We start from the raw sequence: 14,757 nt of genomic DNA on the forward strand, positions 1-14,757 counted from the left end.
GCGTGGCTACAAGCTTCAGCATGTGCACCAAATGAAGCCCAAAGATAGGCTAAAACGCCGTGTCTTCGCCCTTAATTTTCCGGCACGTATGGAAATGAATCACGTGCTGTCGGGGAATATTCTTTACACAGACGAGGCAGAATTTAGTGAGTCTGCATGGTGCTGTGAATGCACAGAACTGTCATACATGGAGTTCAACTCCGCCACATGTTGCGCAGGAACATGCACTGAATTCAATTTATCTGACTGTGTGATGTGGTTTCACAATCTCCTTCATTCTCGGTCTGTTGCTCTCCGAGGGAATGAAACATTGCGTGCTTGTTAAGTGTACAATGACATCAGCATGTTATAAGGACCTGCTTGTCCGACACGTGATTCTAGCTTTCCACTATTCCGATGCAAGATCGGGCGACACCACATGTCCTGTGGCAGGAGAATGATTTACTTCGAGAAGCCTGCGGTAATGACCGCGTGATCTCTAGGCAATTTCAAGATGTGTGGCCCTCCAGACTCACAGACCTAAATCCATGTGACTTTTGGTTGTTAGGATGTCTGAAAGATCGTGCCTATGAGAGGGTATCCAGACTCTTCATGAACTGAAGTCTAGGATGTGACGATATATTTGTCGGATTATACTGGATGTGCTACGAGCAATTGTCGACCATGCCATGTTACGGATGCCGGTCGGAGTGGCCGAGCAGTTCTAGGCGCTTCAGTCTGGAACCGCGCGACCGCTACGGTCGCAGGTTCGAATCCTGCCTCGGGCATGGATGTGTGTGATGTCCTTAGGTTAGTTAGGTTTAAGTAGTTCTAAGTTCTAGGGGACTGATGACTTCAGCTGTTAAGTCCCATAGTGCTCAGAGCCATTTGAACCATGTTACGGATGGAACTTGTTGCTGAGTCGGGAGACCATACTGAGCACATGTTGTAACCTGTGACCATTTCCTAGTAATCGTACCAGAGTGCCGTTATCATGTGTTCGTTCATTCCTCCCCTTTTCCTGCACTCACATCACGTTCTGTCTGCATACAGCGCTGTATTTTCACCTGGTGGCAGAAAGAGGAACTATTATTTTCTATTCCGAATACTCCGCGTACTCACCTATTGAAAACATACCTACGATGTTTCAGCGTTCTGCGGTGTATACGGCCCACACCCAGCACTCAGAACAGTGCCAGTTTATTGTAACCACCCGGTATAAGAGCACACCCACAGAGTCCGATTCTCTTAATTCTTTAACGACTGAAACGTATTTCAGCCAAACACACTAAGACCTTGCAGTGGCGTGCCATAACGACAATAGTAAACAGAAAAATATTGAACACTCCAACTGCTACTGCAGCTTGAAGTTGAATCACAACCAAACCGTAAGCGACTGCACAACCGATGTTTTCGTGAAGTACCAGTGGCACGACACTCTTCTTAAGCGTTACCTCTCAGGGACAGACACAAAATGAAGTATCCACTTGTATGTTACCAGCATGAAACCCTGGCATCAAGACGCCACTCATTGTCAGCCAAACCTGAAAGCAGCCGACGTCGGTGTAGCCAGTTTGGGTCGAATTTCCACCAGTCTGCCTCTGTCCATTCCGTGGAAACTTCCAGTTTCCTGCGGCTCGTACACGTCTCTGTTCCTTTCTTGTTGTCCTTCTTCAGTAGCTCTCTACTGACTGACTTCACACACTTGGCGTCCCCACAATAACAGCGGCCGCCCAGTTCTCCGTACATACGATTCCACTATCGTCGACAGTCAATCAATACTGATCTTTCCAGGCGCCCACTAGCAGATTCCAATGCTCCTCTACTGCGCGGCCCACTGCCGGACCGTCACACAAGACAGGCTGAAATGGCTCTGAGCGCTATGGGACAACATCTGAGGTCATCAGTCCCGTAGAACTTAGAACTACTTAAACCTAACTAAGGACATCACAGACATCCATGCCCGAGGCAGGATTCGAACCTGCGACCATAGCAGTCGCGCGGTTCCGAACTGAAGCGCCTAGAACGCTCGGCCACCACGGTCGTCTCCAACACCGGCTGTAAACGGGGCTGTCGCGGCTCGTTTCCCGGGGGATTCGCACCGCGAGTAGAAGCCAGCCGCTCCGGCACGTAGACAAGACTGAACATCGCACCCGACATTGACTGCCGCCGGCACTCGAAGTCTTGTCCTGTAGCTGCTTCGACGTAGGCTCCAAGTTGCGGCTGCTTCACTGTCACACCACAGACTCCTCACCGCTGTCGTTGGTGACCATCATCGCCTCGCCGTGGCGCTGTGCTCGGCTCCTTGCAAGTTCAGCACGCTCCCTGCCGCAGTGGGGATACTGAGCCAGCACTGGCATCAACTGCCGATCGGGGTGCGGGAGCCTCTGAAATCGGGACAGCCCTTTAACCGACACTGGCAGAGGTACATACCTCTGGTAAAAAAGTGGAATTGTCATGTATAATTGTTTGCCTCCTGATTCACTGGTATGAAAATTTATCATGCTAGACATAAAAATACGAGGGGGACCAAAAGCAAACTGAATAACACTGCCGTGGACGGAGCTTGCGCAGTACGCATTTCTGCCACTAGATGTGTACAGCAGCGCGACTCATTGCCAGTTCAGAGCTGCCGCTAGTGATGTCGATCTGGCGTGTTCTCTTCATCTGCAGTGATTGTTTTTGCCAGCGCGTCTTTGTTCTTCTACGTTTTTTATGATGGCAAGTTTAAGTGAACAACGTGCAATTGTGAAATATTGCTTGCTACTCGGTAAAAATGCGGCTGAAATTGTTCGAATGTAGTAAACATCTTACCAAGGTAACACTACGGGAGAAACTCCAGTGGACAAGTGGTTTGCTCGATTTAAAAATGGCGAATGTCGGTTGATGAAAAACCTCGTTCTGGACGTCCATCAACCGCCAGAATAGACGAAAATATTGAAAAAATTCCAGAGCCTCTGCTCGCAGACCGTCGACAGACAAATGAGCAACTGCTAAAGATTAGTGGGTTACCAGAATGAGATTTTCACTCTGCAGCAGTGTGTGCGCTGATATGATACTTCCTGGCAGATGAAAACTGCGTCCCGGGCCGAGACTCGAACTCGGGACCTTTGCCTTTCGCGGGCAAGTGCTCTACCAACTGAGCTACCCAAGCACGACTCACGCCCCGTACTCACAGCTTTACTTCTGCCAGTACCTCGTCTCCTACCATCCAAACTTTACAGAAGCTCTCCTCGCAGCACACAGTTTTAATCTGCCCGGAAGTTTCATTAGTGGGTTATCTTGGAGCTTTGTTCAGCGAATTTTAACGGAAGATTTGGGATTGAAAAGCGTTGCCGCCAAATTTGTTCCTCGGGTTCTGGCTGACACTCAAATAGAACGAAGAATTGAAACATGTAATGCTTTGAAACGACAGCTTGAAAAGGATCGCCTGCCGTTGTGGCCGAGCGTTTCTAGGCGCTTCAGTCCGGAAATGCGCTGCTGCTACGGTCGCAAGTTCAAATCCTGCTTCGGGCATGGATGTGTGTGATGCACTTAGGTTAGTTAGGTTTAAGTAGTTGTAAGTCTAGAGGACTGATTGACCTTAGATGTTAAGTCCCATAGTGCTTAGAGTCATTTGAACCATTTGAAACGGACAGAGATTGTCTGTCAAAGGTCATTACTGGCGTTGAGTCATGGTGCTATGGGTACGACTCTGAAACAAAGTACGGCCAAGCCAATGGAAGACGTCATCACCACCCGTCCAAAAACAAGTCGTAAAGTCAAATCAAACATCAAAACGATACTGATTTGCTTTTCTGATACCAAGGGCGTACTTCAGAGTTTTTCCCCCAGGTCGAACTGTCAATCAAATCTATCACTGGAAATTTTAAGAACATTGTGCGACAGTGTTCGTTAAGAAAGGCTCGATATGTGGCAGATAGGAGGCTTAGTCTTCCACCACGACAACGCACCTGTACACACAGCCATCTCTGTTAGACAGTTTTTAGCTACAACTGGCATGGTTATGCTGCCCCATGCACCTTACTCTCCTGACCTGACCCTGTACGATTTTTTTCTTATATCCAAACTTGAAAAGGGGCATGAAAGGACAACATTGGAGAAGCTAAGAAAAAAAACGAGGGAGGAGTCGTCAGCCATTTCGAAAGATGACTACAAAAAAAGCCGAACAGTGGAAGCACCGGTGTGATAAATGTATTAGTTTTAATGGATAGTATTTTGTTGAAGATAATGTTGTTTTGTAAACAATTTGAAATTGCTTTTTAAAATAATACCGGTTTTTTTAGCGTACATAATAAATTGAAACTGCTCATTCATTGTTATTTCGAAAGAGTACATGCTGACATCTATTTCGTTCTTCAACTGGAAAAAATCTTTAATCACCCACAGAGCTAAAAAAAAATATGCACCGAAATACAAAATGTTGAATCAGTTCAGTATGCAGCTTTGTTTAATAGTTTTGGAGTTATCTTTCCTTTGAAGAAGGAAGGAGGATAAGGCTTTAGCGTCCCATTAACATCGAGGTCGTTAGAGACGGTAATCACTATTTTATTGTATCTTCAGCGCTGTAACTCGTATGTTATTGATATTCTTCTTTCTGGAACGTTACTCCGTAATACGTCTTATTCATGTCCAATAGTTATTATGTAAATGCCTGTTAAACATGCTGGTTACTATATTATACATGTCCTATATCTTTTCAGAATAATAATGTAACTTATTTCCTTCTTTTCTTTGTGTTTCAGAAAATTATGTTTCGACTGAATACGAAAATCTTACAACAACACAGGAATCTTTTTTGCTATGCTACTTCCCTTCACCAAGACGCTTTCACCTACAAATGTGATTTCTCGTCCTGTGGTGCAGCGTACATTTCTCTCGTAGCAAATATCATAATATTTTTTACGAACGCCTCAATTTTGTTAGGTTTTCCCCCTGTTTCGTCCTATGAGCTCACGGTACTACCCGTAAACCCTAAACCCGCACAGAGGCTGCACGGTCTAATAGTAGTTGCAGAGCACGTCAGTGACAGTAATTCAGGCCTTTCTGTTTACTAATACTCACTCCAACTAAAAAAAAAAAAAACTGCACGTAATTGGGTGGGTAGTGCATCAACCATTACGAATTATATCAAAAAGAAAACAGTCTTGATTGAAAAACCATTATTTTGCAACCACGACTGTTTTCTTTTCGAAACATTCTATCTTCTGTTTTCCCACTCAAACTGAGAGACCAGTTTAACCTGTTTGGTGTATAGCTTGCATGTGCCTCTCTACGATGCTGCTGTCCGTCCTTACGAAAGGACCTCTGTAAACATCGACGCCTTTCAACAAAACAATGCTAGTCGATGGCGTACGTATAATCCATGATTCACCCCTTAATGCAACTCATCAACGCTTGCAGGCGGTACACCTCTCATTTCTCTGGTCAAAATGAAGAACTTTCTGTCGATTCTAATTCGTATAAATTACCTCTGGAATTAACGCCACCTTAAAGTGAATGGACTCGACCAGGAAAGTGGAAATTGTTGTTGTAAATGCGGTCATTTTTCTGTGAAGTACCTGTCTCATTCTGCTAATGGATGCACCGCAACGTTTTCGCGAGTGGCGTGTTTGATAGTTGTTTATGGAGGAGGTGATTAGGTAATGAATTGCCTTCCTCGATAACATGAAAGTCTGCCATTCATTTAAGCAGGAACACACATTTATTTATCAAGGAAATACCTGGCAGCAGATACATTCTTTGCAATTTTGCTTTGTGAACTTCATGTAACATGTACGAAATCAAATCGTTCCTACCATTTTTGTCTCTCTCTCTCTCTCTCTCTCTCTTTCTGTCTCTCCCCCTCGCTCTGTGTCTGTTTTCGTTTCTATTGTATCGTATCACGCTGCTGGCTAAGCTTTTCTTTCATTTGTTGCTTTGAAACAACTTTGTGTTCTTCGAAATTTTTGTCCGTAATGTCAGTTCCCAAGTGCAAAACGTTTTACACGGCTTGCAAATTGTTGTACTAAAATAACTCGCGAACTAGTAGACAGAAAACTTCTTTCTGCATCAAAAAACTAGAGCGTAATGTTTTATGACTTGAAGAAGGTTCTGGGGCAACCATTGAAGACTGGTCTGTGGCAAGCAACATTAATACAGATTCACTAAAAATTAAGAAGTGGGAGGGAGGAGGGGGAGGGAATCTGAACCACAGAGAAGTCTTTCTGTGTAGTTCTTTCGGTTCTGTACAGAGCAGTGGAAAAACATGAGATGATTAAATTCTAGAGACTGAAGATTACTAGTGAAGCAAGCATGAAAATCTTTGTGGTGTGGCTTGCACTCAAAGAAAATCCAAAGCATCCAGATACAAGTGTACACTGGCACAATAATGATATAGGGACTCATAATGCTGCATCAGAAAATGCTTTGCTGTCTTTTGGTAACGGCAGTGGCACGAAACAATTAGATTTACAGTGTGGATAAATATATTTTGCAGATTATATTATGCATCTCTAGCAGGCGCCTGCATATGGGGTCACATGACGCCAAAAGCTACACCACTTTGAACTACACATAACAATAAGAAATACTAGTGGAAGGTAAAGGTTTCTGCAGTGAAATAACCTCTGACAACGTTCTACTTGATACTCCTTCTACACGGGGCATACTACTTCGATCGCTACTACTATAGTTACTTGTACGAGTAACAGTAATATGTGTTTAACGCACAGTGGTCTGTGTACGAAGACTGGGTGATTTCGGACAGCGATACAAGGTCAGGCCGCTGCTGCGAACAACTGCCAGAACTTTATGCTACAGGAGCGAGAAACAGATCAAGCTGCAGGAAGTGTATCAGAAGGAAAACGTTCAGGGTGGTTTCAAGAATATTTTTCCACTCGAGTGACTTATCATTTGGCACCCCCGTCCCCTCCCCTACATTTTCGCGTACACTTTCACCAGCATCAGGTTTCAGATTTCGTAACTAAATGTCATACACACTGTATAGAAATCTTGCATTTGAACACCCACGTCATCCCTCTCAACTTGGCGCCGCAAGCGGCCTATATTAACTGTACACATTATATGAATATGGTGTCTGTTCTTTCGGACATGCCCGAAAGAACAGATACCATATCCATATAAGTACATAGTTCTGGCAATACCGGCCATGACCTTCCTCTTCTGTGTGGATGCACACATATTCCGCGAACTCTTACGAGACTTGGTAAGAGTGTCTTCCACGAATAATGAGTGTGTTGGGGTGGGACACTAAGAATGTAGCGTGTGGACACGAAGGTGAGAATGTGGGTCTCGCGGGAGGAGTGCGCGAGATAGTCCTAGCAGTCGCACTGCCTTCTGTGCCTACGGCTGGCACGGTAGCTCAGCGCGTTCTGTCAGAGGGCTGCGTGCTCTCTATAATAACAAAAAAAAAAAAAAAAAAAAAAAAACTGAGTCAATAAATCAACGATCAACTTGAACGGATGTCTTGTGACGTCCGCCCAGACCAAACGCAACGAACTATATCGAAAAATAAAGATGGATAGAGCGTCTACCATGTAAGCAGGAGATCCTGGGTTTCAGTCCCGGTCGGGGCACACATTTTCATCTGTCCCCGTCGATGTATATCAACGCCCGTCAGCAGCTCTAGGTATTAATATAATTCAAATTTCATTATATTAACTGTGGTAGGTCCTATACAGAAAAAAGTTGTGGCGCCTCTGGCACCCCGTCAGCTTGGCGCCATAAGCGATGGCTTGTGTTGCTTGGGCCTTAAATAGGCTTAGTACGCATTGCATCTGGATGTAAATTGTTCTCACTTACAGAATATCTGATAAAAGCACGATGAGGTCGCCAAAATAATACGCTAGAAGTTGTAACAACTCGCGAAAATAATACACTAGAAGTCGGAACTACAGTATCAGTTGCTGAATTACATCTCTTAATACTACAGACAAGATCCTGTCATTGTGTTAGAAAATAAAAATTTCGAAACGTTTTTGAACCGTATCAGAATAACCGATAAAACAATATGCTGTAATTGGCTCACTACAACAATGAAGAAAGCTGTGTAAGTCGCCTTCCTCGCAGATAATGCAGTACCAAACACCATTTATTTGTAAACCACCAGCACTGAGAAGATGGACAAATACAGAGATATGTCATATACGGCTAAAGCCATCTGCAAACAGAACTCTGTGTACGTCAGCTGTATGGTGATACAGGACACCGGCATTGTCCCAAATTCCACTGTGAAGAGCGCACAGTACCCAAAGCTGCATCTTTCGCTATGCTGGTAGCTGCAGATGGCAGTTGCACTGAGTACGTGCAGTATTTGGCCATAACCCGAAAGGCTATAGGATCGTGTCCTGGCTAGGTCATTCTTCTCACTCTGTTTCTTAAACTTTCTTTCACCTTTCTCAATGATGTGGAGATTTGACAGCAGCGAACTGTGGCTCGGATTCCACGATGCACTGTAGGTCCCCATTTTCGCGGTTCGATAACTGATTAGTGATGTGCCAGTCACCTAAATGAGATGCAATCGATTGCAATAATTTCAGAACAACTGAATAGCGAAGATGCGACTGCACAACGTGTGACCCACATAAAGGAAACAAAGCATGGGCTGCAGATTTGCTTCTTTTATCAGTTTCAAATTATACAGAAGACTCTTAAACAAATCTCCAGCGACGAGAAAGAAATTTAGGCCATCTAAAGGTCATAGAGACACAGACACGCTCTTCTGGAATCGATTTCAGAAGTTCTTTGCGTATCAATGCACACTTCTGACTGCTAGTTTTCCTCAGATTACCAGTAGCAATCGCACACTTGATGCACTTCAAATTCTTCGAAGAACGGACAGTGAGTTACTCAACTTTGAAATATTCTAATAATCATGACCAATAACGAAATGATCATTTGAGGCTGTGATGGGAGACTTACTATTTGAAATAATCAAATATTTGTTAACCAACAGTTTCCCTGCAATCGTTTGAGAGCAACTGCGTAGCGTAAAAACATGCGAATCCAAAATATGTGGTGTTTTATTTTCTGTGCTTCAAGTAAAATGCTTCCGAAAAAAGTATTTCAGCATTTTTGCTTCGTTTACGTGCAGTACGTTTTTTCAGCAGCGCAGCGAAAACCTCAGCTTTCGGCTGTCCTTGAATGAAACCTAGGTATGAACAAGATTCCTTACGTGGTACATGGTAAAAGACCGCCATAAGGAGTTCACGACAAAGAATTGCGACAATCGGTCGAAGCAACGTATCACAAGGCGTATTATCTTCTCAAGAATTATGCTCTAAAACAACATAGTTCGTGTTTTTATTTTTTACCGTCTCAGCCAGCTTCCGACATGAAGTGAATCACTCACTCACACACACACACACACACACACACACACACACACACACACACACACACAAACGCCTACGATTAGAATATAATATTTGCACTGGTATACACATATATTACTTACACCACTATGTGCTCTCATCATTGCCATGAGATGTCACTTCAAACGCCAATCCTATATGGAACACGTAACCATAATGCCTCCTCCTGCCGTACTCGTAATTTATATGAAAGTGATGATGTTCGATTACTTAACGTTGTTCTCTGAATTTTATTCGTGGCCCACAAACGAAATACGCTATTCTAGCAGAAATAGTCTGTCCGTAAGTGCTTCAAGCTAGCCGTGCGAAGCCGAGCGGGGTCGCTGGTCACAGTGTGTAACAAATCTTAATAAACCAGTAAAGCCCAGATTCTGTAAAGGTGCTAACTCCCCTGTGCAAAACAGCTTCAAACTTATGTTACAATGTTTTAAATATTTGACGTTAATCGTGAAACTGATACAAGATCTAGAAAAGGTTTGAAATTATGTTTAAAGTACATTGGAAGTCGCTAAGCCAGTGGTCGCCAAAATTTTTGCTCAAGAGGCAATAGCGACATTGAGGGACGGCACCTTGGACAGTGTGTATACCGATCATATTATGCAATGCTAACGTACACAAATTAGTTTGTTACGAGCCCCCAACAGACTGGCTGTAGCAAGGGCACGATGATTTAGCCGCCGGTCCCAAGTCCTGATCGTTAGATATTGACACCATTCTGAACACTTCGTGTCGAATCGTCTCCCGCACTGCTGCAGTTCTGAGCGACACCAACGTTGTGACATTATAACTGCCCGACGATGTGTTGTTGTGTTGACTGTGTGAGTGGTTGATTAAATGATTGATAACAGCAACTGTACTTACATTTTAATCGTTATGCAATATGAGACATCGGGAAAAATGTTAACCTAATGTCTTGAATGTAATTTTTGGTCTGCTCGTTGCATTGTTTTACAAAAACCTTAATTTAATTTAATATTTTTTGGTATGACCGTCTTTATAATGTGTAATCACGAATCGATGTTACTTCTGTATCAGAATTTATACCATAGCAGCTGATTGGTACTAGTGGCGAACTCGGATGAGAGTACTGAGAGACGAACAAAAAAAAAAAAAAAAAAAAATGGTTCAAATGGCTCTGAGCACTATGGGACTTAACATCTGAGGTCATCAGTCCCCTAGAACTTAGAACTACTTAAACCTAACTAACCTAAGTACATCACACACATCCATGCCCGAGGCAGGATTCGAACCTGTGACCGTAGCGGTCGTGCGGTTCCAGACTGAAGCGCCTAGAACAACTCGGCCACACCGGCCGGCGAGAGAGGAACGTTTCTCCTCTCATTATCAAACACTGGATCAATATAGTCTCGGTAATTTGTCCTCTGTTTTAAGCAAAAACTAGTTTCTCACGCACCTCAGTGTTTATATTAGTATATCTTCTGAATTATGTGGCGTAAAATGATACACGCTGACGTGAGAAAAGTCAGGGGACACTTTCTTATATCGAATCGGATCTCCTTTTGCACGGCGATACGACGCAAAACGACCTGCCATGACCTCAAAAAGTCGTTGGAACTCCCCTGCAGAGATGCTGAGCAATGCTACCTCTATAACCGTCCATGATTGAGAAAATGTTGACGGTGCAGACTTTTGCGCACAAACTAACATCTCGACTACGTTACATAGGTGTTCGATGAGGTCTACGCCGTGTGATCTAGGTGGCCAAATCAGTCTCCCGACTGCCCAGAATATTCTTCAAATCATTCATAAGAAATTGTGCCCCTGTGACATGGTGCACTGTCATTCATAAAAATTCCATCGTTACCATTAAAAGAAAACAGCCCTCGGTCACTATTTTTAACGAATTAACCGGGTTTCAACACTGCTAGGAGTGTCTTCCTCAGAATTTAAATCAAAGAATGGTCTTTAACATGGTCACAGAATTATGACTAAAAACGTATGATACAGAATATATGTACAGAAACATCGTGAAAGACTGGCAGTACTTATATGTCATTTATAAAATAATAAATATGCCAAAAGGGCATTAGTCACGAAGATATTTAAGATAAAAAACTGTGATGGCGAGCCACTAAGGGCTGCTCGTTACTTACGCGGTTACAGGTTGCAAACGGACTGAGGTACCCGCGTTAACAATTGCGGCCAAGTGAACATGGCATTGCAACGAGCGCGCCATCGTTGTTTGGGAATATGAAGTCCTTGAATTATTGCAGGTGATCACTAAGTGACCGAACATAACCATTTCCAGTCAGTGATCGCATCACTTCGACCAGAAGACCCAGAGCACTGACGTAAACACAGCCTACACCATCATGGAGCCACCCCCACTTGCACAGTGCCTCGTTGATAACTTACATCTACGGCTTTGCAGGGTCTGGGCCACACTCGAATACTATCATCAGCTCTTACCAACTGAAAACGGAACTCATCTGACCGGACCACGATTCTCTGGTCGTCTATGGTCCAAACGATTAGTCACTAGCCCAGGAGAGGTGATGCACGTTAGCAAAGGCACTCGCCTCGGTCGTCTGCTGCCACAGCACACTAACACCAACTTTCGCCGCACTGTCCTAAGGTATAAGTTCATCGTAAGTCCCACTTTGATTTCTGCGGCTATTTCACACAGTGTGGCTTGTCTGTTAGCACTGACAAACGCCGCTGCTCTCGGTCGTTAAGTGAAGTCGTCGGCCACAACGTTGGCCGTAGTGAAGGATAATGCCTGAAATCCGCTATTCTCGCCAAACTCTCGACACTGTTGATCTCGGAATACTGAATTCCCTATCTATTTCCGAAATAAAATTTTCCATGCGCCTACCTTCAGCCACCATACCGCGTTAAAAGTCTGTTAACTGCCGTCGTGCGGCCATAATCACGTCGGAAACTGTTTCACATGAATCGCCGGAGTGCAAATGACAACTTTGCCAATGCACTGCCCTTTTATACCTTGTGTGCGTGGTAATGACGCCAGCTGTACTTGTGTGTATCGCTATCCCATGACTTTTGTCACATCACTATAATTTTGCAGGTACGTTCAAAGGAACACGTGGATACTGTCTACTTAATGTGTTGCTGACAGGGTTGATAGTACATAAATAATAAATTTAAACGACATGTGCATTGCACCAGTTTTACTATATGAACTGCGAAAGCGTGGTAAGTGATAATTTATAAGTGATAATTTATTTTTATTTCCATCATTTTCTGGGAGAAACCTGCGATAAAAGATTTGCGTGTACTTTTGAAATTATGTGGAAAGTTTGTTGCAAGTCACTAAGTGCTTTCATTCTCAATTACTGCGTGAAAATACTCTGGTTAATTCAAAAATGGTTCAAATGGCTCTGATCACTATGGGACTCAATTGCTGTGGTCATCAGTCCCCTAGAACTTAGAACTACTTAAACCTAACTAACCTAAGGTCATCACACACACCCATGCCCGAGGCAGGATTCGAACCTGCGACCGTAGCGGTCGCGCGGTTCCAGACTGTAGCGCCTAGAACTGCTCGGCCACTCTGACCGGCCGCAAGACGTACGCACGGCTTCTAAATGCAGTAGTTATCTTACTCTGTCTGAACTTTAACATAAGACTGTTCCTCTTAATGAGTAGAATATGACAGCATTCTAAACGTTTAAATTCGATCAATAGTTATACGAAATACTGAAAATCAAATTTTTGTTACTCGTGCATGCCATTAGGGTGGCAGCTTGTAACTGCAACGATGAACTGTGAACCGGGGTGTCAGTTTCGTGAATATTTGTTATTTAATGGATGGTACTCCAAGTAGACAGTAAATTATAAGGAGAACATGTTTGTGTTGCTGTTAACTGAATGACAACTACAGCATTTGAAAACGATTAAAGACATTTGACATTTCCCTAACCCACACCATATTTAAACTTTCCACTCCGCATTAAGTACAGAAGTTTTCAGTGCTTGAATACTGTTCACTGCCGAGTGCAGGAATGAACGCCTCTTGAGTAGTGGTTGGAAACGTTACATGATACCACCTGCCATTCCTTTACCTCCTGATTGAGCCGTATATGGTACGTCCGAAATTTGTTTGCAGACATATACGAAATCAGAAACAATCTCTGTACTGTTGACCTCACATTTCCCGTAACATTTTGGAGTCCAGAACACTTGGTTTTGTTTAGTGTGCAATTTCCCGTTGCTGCCTTCGGGGTTGCAGCTTCTCAGGATAAAAATTCTAAAATAGTATTTAGTATGGAATTAAGTGCCGCCCCGGCGGCCGAGCGGTTCTAGGCGCGTCAGTCTTGAACCGCGTGACTGCTACGGTCGCAGGTTCGAATCCTGTCTCGGGCATGGATGTGCGTTATGTCCTTAGGTTAGTTAGGTTTAAGTGGTTCTAAGTTCTAGGAGACTGATGGCCGCAGATGTTAAGTCCCATAGTGCTCAGAGCCATTTGAACCATTTGAAATTAAGTATACCTTTCGTATTGATTGTGTTGTATATTTTTTTTTACTTCCTAAAATATTTGCACAAGCAGCAGTGTATTGGGTAAAATCAAAACAGAAAGAGAATTATATTGAGGAATGCATTGCTAGTTTGGGCTTAGAGAGCTTCAAGACTAGCGCTACAAAACCGTCTTGCGTACAAAGCTCTAATCAGTTATTAGCTTTCAGCCCGTACATTGGTTAACGGGCCTTTGTTGTGTTCCTGCGTATTATGAGAGAATTATAGGGGGAATTTACTGTGATCTTGCGTTTTTTGTGTGAAGGTAACTGTATATTCTCTTTCCCCCTACACAATAAATCACTTTCGGGGCCACATTTTGTTCATCTGCCCGCGAGTTCAACACTTTATCGGATTTAGAGCGGGACGCGCGATTTTTTTCACTCATGGTTTCATTTTTCATTGTTTATGTGCCTGCCGTGATAAAACCACGGGCCACACGTACCGCCAAGTCGTCCGCGCTGAAATATTGTTTTGAGGTCGGAGATAAATAACTAAGCACTGCAAAAGTGCCATTTCACTATAATATACTTAATGCCAATAAAAGTTGGCCTTAGCGATTTTTGTGACACCTTGACTCATCAGGAGTGTTAGTGTACGTTCTGGTTTAGTGTGCAACAACTTTTAACCGTCGATTTTCAATTTTGTTTCTCATAATTTCGGTTGCTTACATAAAACATGAAAGCACCTTAGATATCACATCGTCATATGTAAAAAATAATGATAACGGTGTATACACTTTGAATATAAAAGGAAACCCACAAAAAAGTCATAGAAATATATATAGTGTTTCGAACGCACGGTTTTTGTAAGACATTGTAGCAAACGTTAACCCAACAGAGGAAAACTAATACCCCTTGCTAGGTCATCTGAAATACAGAATTCTATGTCTGCATGTACATGTATACTT

The 14,757-nt window shown here is 43.3% G+C and overlaps 1 non-coding gene across 1 annotated transcript; it reads right to left on the reverse strand.

Annotated features, from left to right (window-relative positions):
* Positions 1 to 3,056: 3,056 nt before the first annotated feature.
* Trnas-cga (transfer RNA serine (anticodon CGA)) lies at positions 3,057 to 3,133 on the reverse strand. Its single transcript has one exon. It is a non-coding gene; the product is annotated as a tRNA-Ser (tRNA).
* Positions 3,134 to 14,757: the final 11,624 nt, after the last annotated feature.

This window comes from Schistocerca serialis, chromosome 1 (assembly GCF_023864345.2).
Source record: "Schistocerca serialis cubense isolate TAMUIC-IGC-003099 chromosome 1, iqSchSeri2.2, whole genome shotgun sequence".
In the NCBI taxonomy this organism is placed as follows: domain Eukaryota; kingdom Metazoa; phylum Arthropoda; class Insecta; order Orthoptera; family Acrididae; genus Schistocerca; species Schistocerca serialis.